General features: G+C 46.9%; 1 long non-coding RNA gene across 2 annotated transcripts; it reads right to left on the bottom strand.

The window, feature by feature from the left end:
* Positions 1–525: 525 nt before the first annotated feature.
* On the bottom strand, positions 526–3,078 carry LOC123779144 (uncharacterized). Of its 2 annotated transcripts, none has more exons than XR_015724290.1 (3): positions 2,942–3,078; positions 892–1,686; positions 526–609 (listed from the first exon to the last, which is right to left on the bottom strand). It is a non-coding gene; the product is annotated as an uncharacterized LOC123779144 (long non-coding RNA). The 2 variants fall into 2 exon arrangements; XR_015724289.1 differs by lacking the exon at positions 2,942–3,078 and having other exon boundaries at positions 892–1,065; positions 1,438–2,541.
* Positions 3,079–7,537: the final 4,459 nt, after the last annotated feature.

Raw genomic sequence — 7,537 nt, 5'->3', positions numbered from 1 at the left:
GGATAAAAATGTTTCCCCGCAGTATGAGCAGAGCCTACATTCCACTTCTTAGGTCTCAGTCCTCTGGAAAACCTGGTCTGCAACGGCCAACCTTCTGCGGCCTTGCGCCGGCCCCACCGCCTGCTCCAGCTCTGCTCGGGAGTAGAGCAGAGCCTTCTGGAAGGAGCTCTGCAAGCTCCCCGCACTGCAGGCATCCGCAGGTAATTAGAGGCGTTCCTTGGAGCACATCGGACTGGAGTCTGAGCTGGTTCCTCAGCCCCACTGAGCACCTGCTGTGTGCTCAGACGCCCCTGGGGACGGAATGTTCTGGAAGCACAGCAGCAGTTTCGAACAGGAGCTCTGGCACACACACCCACTGTTCAACCCCAATGCCGGGACGGGTGCAGAGCATGGCAAGGAGTGAGCTGAGCTCCGGGAGGCAGCACCAATCTGCTGCTGGGAAACCGCGTGCAGCACAGAACTCCGTCTGAGGACAGCGCGGCTAAACACCTCAGTTAGGGAGCAGAAGCCGCCGTCACGGGCTGAGCAGAAAGCGGAGACGCCGAGCGATCGCCCGAGGAACGAGGAGTGAGAGGAAATCTCAGGCTGACCGGGTGTTGGGTAAGCTCTCTGTTGCAGCAAACACACAAACACGTGACGTTGGCTCGATGCAGGGGCAGGGAACTGAAGGAGGCGCTAGCTGGTGGGGCGGGGGGGGGGGGGGGGGTCCCTCCTGCGCTCAGCCATCAGGCAGCAGGCACTGTCTCCCGCCAGCAGCAAGGGGCGGGGGCGGCGCTTCCCAACCTCCCTGGACCACCCTACCCCAGGGCTGGGGGCTGGACCCCGGCTGGAGCCCACAGGAGATGCAGTCAGACTGTCGGTCAGGGAGAGGGCGAGAGGGTCTGCACTCACCAACAGCACTTTCTAGAATAAACACAGTTAAGAAAGGTCTGAATCTGGCTGTGGTGTAGGTGCGAATTCACGAGTCCTCCCACGGAGACACAGGGGCAGCTGGAACTACGCGGCGGAAAGCCAGAAGCAAGGGAGGTCCTGGGCCCGCGACCCGGCGCTGATGGACCGTTTCCCCTGAAATGAGCAAGGGCGGGCGGCATAGCTGTTTCATGAGCTAGACAGACTGATTCGAGCCCACAAGTCACTGAAAGTATTTATCTATGGGGTTCTTTTCAAGCAAAATTAATGCAAATACCACAAAAATGTCCAACTGAAGATTTTGTTTCTAAAAAGAACTTTTGTGGCAAATGCTGCATATCTTTGAATGGCTTTTAATTTTTTTAAAGCAGATCTTCCTGTTTTTCTCCCAGGTTTTTTTTTTTTTTTGGTGGTTTTTTTTTTCTTTTGATCTCCATACAACTTTGCTCTGACCACACTTATTTTTCTAAATTCTTTTGTAATCGAATACTGTATTTTCAGTTTGTACCAAAACTATGTGAAAGTTACCTCGACCAAGAAGTCCCTAGACTAATGCGCACCAGATGGGCCGCTCCCGGCGTTCCGTGCACAAGGAGCCCGAGTCCTGCCCAGATGGCCGAGCTGCTTTCTGAAAACGGTCTGGGCGGAGGCAGGCAGGTGGACAGCCTGCCGCAGGGCCGCCAACAGCCAGACGCGAAGGGAGTTGCAAAGGAAGGAGGAGAAGCCAGCCCTCGAACCTAGATTGCTTTCAGACGGAGGGACCTTGGATTGGAAATCCTGATGGGAGAAGATAAATTGAGTTGTAAGCATAGCAGTTGCCTTATTAATAACAATTTCCACTGAACGTATTCTTAATAAGGAGAACCCAAAATAAAACTGCAGCTATGGAATACAGAAGTTTCCCTGCGGACTATTTCTCCCCAAAGGACGAAGCCATCTAGCCATGGAGTCTAGTTGAGGGTTTGCTTCCTTTCCGTGGTGGAATGCCGGGAGCCCACAGCCGATCGCCAGAGCCGTGTCGTGGTCTTAGCATAGCGCTCAGCCAATTCGCAGCATTTTAGCCAGGACTGAATGTATTCTGCGGGAAAATCTTCAACTGTAACCATCCAATCTCGTGTTGGCTTGGGAAACTTAAGCTTTAGAGAAGACATAACAGCAGCTCTAACATTCTGTTTTATTGAGCTCCTCTGAGAATACAATTATACAATCACAAAATGGAAGTGGCTTTTTTGCGACAGCTCCTGGCTACCGGGTCTTGACCACCGTAGCTCCTGGATGCAAAATTTACAAGAGCGGCATGAAAGGGGCTATGTACATAGCGGCAGTATTTCTCACTCGTCACATTTTGTGTAAAATGGATGTCTAACATTTTAAGAACAAATTTGGGTATATTCATTTTATTTTTGAAATTGAAGCAATTAACTTTTGCATTTTCTATTAGCCTATATTCCCGTCTCTTGAAGCAGCATGCATTGGGCGCCACCGCGAGCAGGGGGTCCTTGTGTCTTGCCCGCCCCCCCGCCCCCCCCACCTTCTAATGTTTACTTCCCACGGTTAGATATACTCACACGTCTATCACCTGCTTTATCAATTTTAAATAATATATTTCAGCCCCTGGCCACAAAGAGGAGGACATCTGCATACTTGTCCTGCTTCCCAACTACACTTGACCCTGAACGATGCAGCGGTTAGAGGCACTGCCCCCTGCACAGTCCAAAATGCACGTATAACTTTTGGCTCCCTGCAACATAACTGCTCATAGGCTACTGCTGACCGGAAGCTTCACGGATAACAGAGCAGGCGACAGATGTGTATTCTGTCTGTTGTATTATATGCTGGCTTCTTGCGGTAACGTAGGGAAAGAAAGCGTTGTTAAGAAAATCAGAAGAGCAAATACATTTACAGTACTGTATTTATGCAGAAAAACCCACTCGTCGGGGGACCTGTGCTGCTCCAGGGTCGGGTCTACCAGCTCCTTGTTCCTCCAAACCCTCCGTTGGCATCTCTCTGCGGTCAGAAATCGATGACTTACCTTCTTACAGATTCGTTGTTCTGCCGCAGTCCTACAGTTACGTAGATCCAGGGCTCACTGCTAGCCATCTCGACCTTTTAACATTCGTTTCTTTGTGGTTTACGCTCCAGCTACAGGAATAACATCCCCTGAGCTCTGCGTGTGGAAGAGTGTTTGCCGGTAGCCTTTCGCTTATGACACCTTCGCTGGACGTGAGACTGGGCCCCCGTGGCCTGTCCCTGGGGAGCTCTCGGGTAGGGCTCCGCTGCCCTCCGGCACAGTCTGTGCTCTGAGGGAGTCCAAGGCCCCACCCACGTCTTTCTTTATAAACAACTTTATGTTCTTGCTAGGCTGCTAAGAAAATATTTTTACTTTAATTAATGGAAGTCTAGTAAATTTCCAGGGTGTCTTACTGTTGACAAAGGGGTGTTCATTTTTCTTGAAGTCCAATGTGACTTTTTTAACCTAAGAATGTGTTTCCCTTTATTATAAAGGGTATTCTTCAGTGATGTACTTCAGTATTTGTCCTGTTCACTAGCATAGTTTTCTTCCTCGGGGCTCCAGTGCGTACGTGTTGAATCTTTTTTGACTGTTTCCCGTTTTACCTTCAATTGCTTTTCTAAAGAAAACATCGTGTTGTGGGAATTTCCAGTGTGCTCGCATACAGAGGGCTGTGTGATACACTTCCATGCGTCCGCCCCCTGCACCCCATCAGCATTCTGTTCTTACCACGTCATCACCCAGAGTCCCTACGTCACACCAGGTCTCACTCTTGCTACAGCCCGTGGGTTTGGGAAAATGGATGACACGTATCCACCACCAGTTTCATACAGAAGAGTTTCACCGCCCTGAAGAACTCCTCTGTGCTCCTCCTCTTCATCCCTCCTCCCCACCGCCCCTGCAGCCACGGACCCGTCACCGTCTCCACAGCCGTGCCTTCGCCGCAGAGTCCTGTCTCTGGAGTCACACAGGACGTGGCCTTCTCAGACCGGCTCCCGTCCCTTAGCGATTCGCGCTTACGGTCCCTCCGTGTCTCCTCGTGGCGTGATGGCTCATTTCCTCTCAGCGCTGGATACTCTCCCGTTGACCGGATGGACAGTTCCGGTGTCCGTCCACCCGCTGAAGAGCACCTTGGTGGCTTCCGAGTGTGACAGTTACGCGTGACGCTGCCGTAAGCGTGCGTGTGCAGGTTTTTGTGTGGACGTGTGTTCTCACCTCCTCTGGGGAAACACCGGGGAGCGTGATCGCGGGGTCGCGTGGAAGAGCGCGTTCCGTGTGGTGAGAAACCACCAGACCGCCTTCCGAGGTGGCCGCGTCCTCTGCTTTCCCAGCCGCCGTGAGTGAGCGCTCCTGCCGCGCCACGTCCTCGCCAGCGCTCGCCGGTGTCCGTGTTCCAGGTTGTGGCCGTTCTCGTAGGTGTGCAGCGGTGTCATCGCTGCTTTAATTTGGATTTCCCTGATAACATATGATAGGGAGGATCTTTTCATATGCTTGGTTGCTATCTGTGTATTTTCTTTGGTGAGGTATCTGTTGAGATCTTTGGCCCATTTTTTAATCAGGTTGTTTATTTTCTTGTTGAATTTTCAGAGTTCTTTATATATTGTGGATAACAGTTCTTTATCACATACATGTTTTGCAAATATTTTCTGATAATCTGTGGTTTATCTTTTTATTCCCTGACAGTGTCTTTCGCAGAGGAAAATTCTTAATTTTGATGAAATCCACCTTATCAATTCTGTCCTTCATACATTATGCCTTCGGTATTGTATCTAAAAAGTTATTGCCAAGGCACCTGGGTGGCCCAGTTGGTTAAGCATCTGCCTTCGGCTCAGGTCACGATCCCAAGGTCCTGGGATTGAGCCCCACACATTGGGCTCCCTGCTCAGCGGAGAGCCTGCTTCTCCCTCTGTCTCTGTCCCTCCTCCTCCCCCTGCTCCCCTCATGCTCTCTCTCTCAAATAAATAAAATCTTTTTTAAAAAATATTTTATTTATTTATTTGACAGAGAGAGAGACAGCCAGCGAGAGAGGGAACACAGCATGGGGAGTTGGAGAGGAAGAAGCAGGCTCCCAGCGGAGGAGCCTGATGTGGGGCTCGATCCCAGGACTCTGGGATCACGCCCTGAGCCAAAGGCAGATGCTTAACGACTGAGCCACCCAGGCGCCCCTCAAATAAATAAAATCTTAAAATAAAATAAAATAGAAAAAAATAAAATGTTATTGCCAAACCCATGGTTATCTACATTTTCTTCTATATTTTCTTCTAGGGGGTTCATAGTTTTGCATTTTATGTGTAGATCTATGATCCATTGTGAATTAATTTTTGTGAAGGGTATAAGGTCTGTGTCTAGGTTAATTTTTTTCTGCACGTGAGTGTCCAATTTTTCCAGCACTTTTTGTTGCAAAAACTATCTTTGTTCCATTGTATTGCCTTTGCTCCTTCATCAGAGGTCAGTTAACTCTATTTATGTGGGTCTATTTCCGGGCTGTCTATTCTGTGCATTGACCTAGTTCTCGATTCTTTCACTAGTGCCACACCATCTTGGTTATTGTAGCCTCTGAGTATGTCTTGAAGTCAGGTAGTGTGAGTACTCCAAGTTTGTTCTCCTTCAATACTGAACTGACTATCCCCGGTCTTTGCCTCTCCATATAAACTTTAGAACCATTTTGTCAATATCCACAGAATAACTTCTTGGCATTCTGATTGGGATTGCACGGAATCTGTAGATCAAGCTGGGGAGAACTGCCATCTTGACAGCAGTCTTCTTATCCATGAACAAGGACTACCTCTGAATTTATGTCGTTCTCCGATCTCTTTCATCAGAGCTTTGTCGTTTTCCTAAGACAGATCTTGTACATATTTTGTTAGATTTATACCTAAATATTTCATTTTGGGGGATGGCATTGTGTTCTTAATTTCACATCCCACTTGTTTATTGTATAGAATATAGGAAAATAATTGACATTTGTATATTATTCTTGTAACCTGTAACCTTATAATCACCTGTTAGTTCCAGGAGTTGAGGTTTTTTCATCAATTCTTCAGGGTTTTCTAAATAGACACTCATGTCGTCTGCAACATAGCTTTATTTCTTCTTTCTCCATCTCTGTGCCTTTTCCCACCCTTTTCTTATCTTATTGCATTAGGGAAGACTTCTGGTATCATATTAAAAGGAAGCGAGAGGGGGACATCCTTGCCTTGTACCTGACTTTAGTGAGAAAGCCTCACGTTCCCCACCGTTAAGTTCGAAGCTAGGCTTTCTGTAGATGCTCCTCACCGCGCTGAGGAGGTTCCCTCTAGTTCTGTTTGCCAAGAGTGCTCATCACAAACGGGTGTTGGATTTTGTCAAATACCTTTATTGCATCGAGATGACACGTCTCGTTTCTTCTTTAGCACGTCAATTTGATGGATTAATTGATTTCTGAGTGTTGCATCAGCCTTGCATCCCTAAGACAAATCTCACTTGCTTGTGATGGATAATTCTCATAGACCTCGTTGGATTCAGTTTGCTAATATTTTGTGGAGGATTTTTGCATCTATGTTCCTGAAAGATATTGGTCTACAGTTGTTTTTTGTTATTGTTGTTGTTGCTGTTGTTGTAATGTCTTTGTCTGGTTTTGGCATTAGGGTAATGCTGGTCTCATCAAATGAATTAAGAAGTATTCCATCTGGGGGCGCCCGGGTGGCTCAGTCGGTGAAGCGCCTGCCTTCGGCTCAGGTCGTGATCTCAGGGTCCTGGGATTGAGCCCCGCATCAGGCTCCCTGCTCAGCGGGAAGGCTGCTTCTCCCTCTGCCGTTCCCCCTGCTTGTGCTCTCTTTGTCTCTCTCTCTCTGTCAAATAAATAAACAAATAAATCTTAAGGAAAAAAAAGCATTCCGTCTGCTTCTGTCTTCTGAAAGAGATTGTAGAGAATTTGCATAATTTCTTCCTTGAATGTTTGGTAGAATCACCACTAAACTCACCTGGGCCAGGTGTTTTCTGTTTGGAAGGTTATTGAGTCTTGATTCAATATCTTTATAGATCCTTCTGCAGATTGTCTATTGTTTCTTGTGTGAGTTTCGGCAGATTGTGTCTTTCCAGGAAATATCCCTTCTCCCCAGGTTATCACAGTTGTGAGCATGGAATTGTTCAGAGTACTCTTTTGCCATTTTGATGTCTAGGGGACCCGTGGTGATGGCCTCTCTCTCATTTCTGACTAGTAATTTGTGTGCTCCTTTTTCTTACAGGCTTAAGGATTTTATTGATCTTTTCAAAGAATCAGTTTTTGATTTTGTTGAGTTTATTAATTTCCTGTTTTTACTTTCATTGATTTCTGTTCTAATTTTTATTATTTCTTTTCATTTGCTTACTTAAGATTTAATTTGCTTTTCTTCTTCTAGCTTCCCAAGATAGAAGCTTAGATGATGGATTTCAGATCTTTCTTCTTTTCTAATATATGCATTTAATGCTATAAATTCCCCCCAAGCACTGCTTTCACTGCATCACACAAATTCTGATAAACTGTGTTTTCCTTTTCATTTATTTGAAAAATTTTTAAATTTTCTTCAGATTTTGTCTTTGACCCATATGTTATTTAGAAGTGTGTTTTTTAATCTCCATGTTTTGGGGGATTTTTCA

This window comes from Ursus americanus, chromosome 4 (assembly GCF_024610735.1).
Source record: "Ursus americanus isolate L20-20 chromosome 4, mUrsAme1.1.p, whole genome shotgun sequence".
NCBI lineage: Eukaryota > Metazoa > Chordata > Mammalia > Carnivora > Ursidae > Ursus > Ursus americanus.
This window is presented reverse-complemented; position numbering and strand designations above follow the sequence as displayed.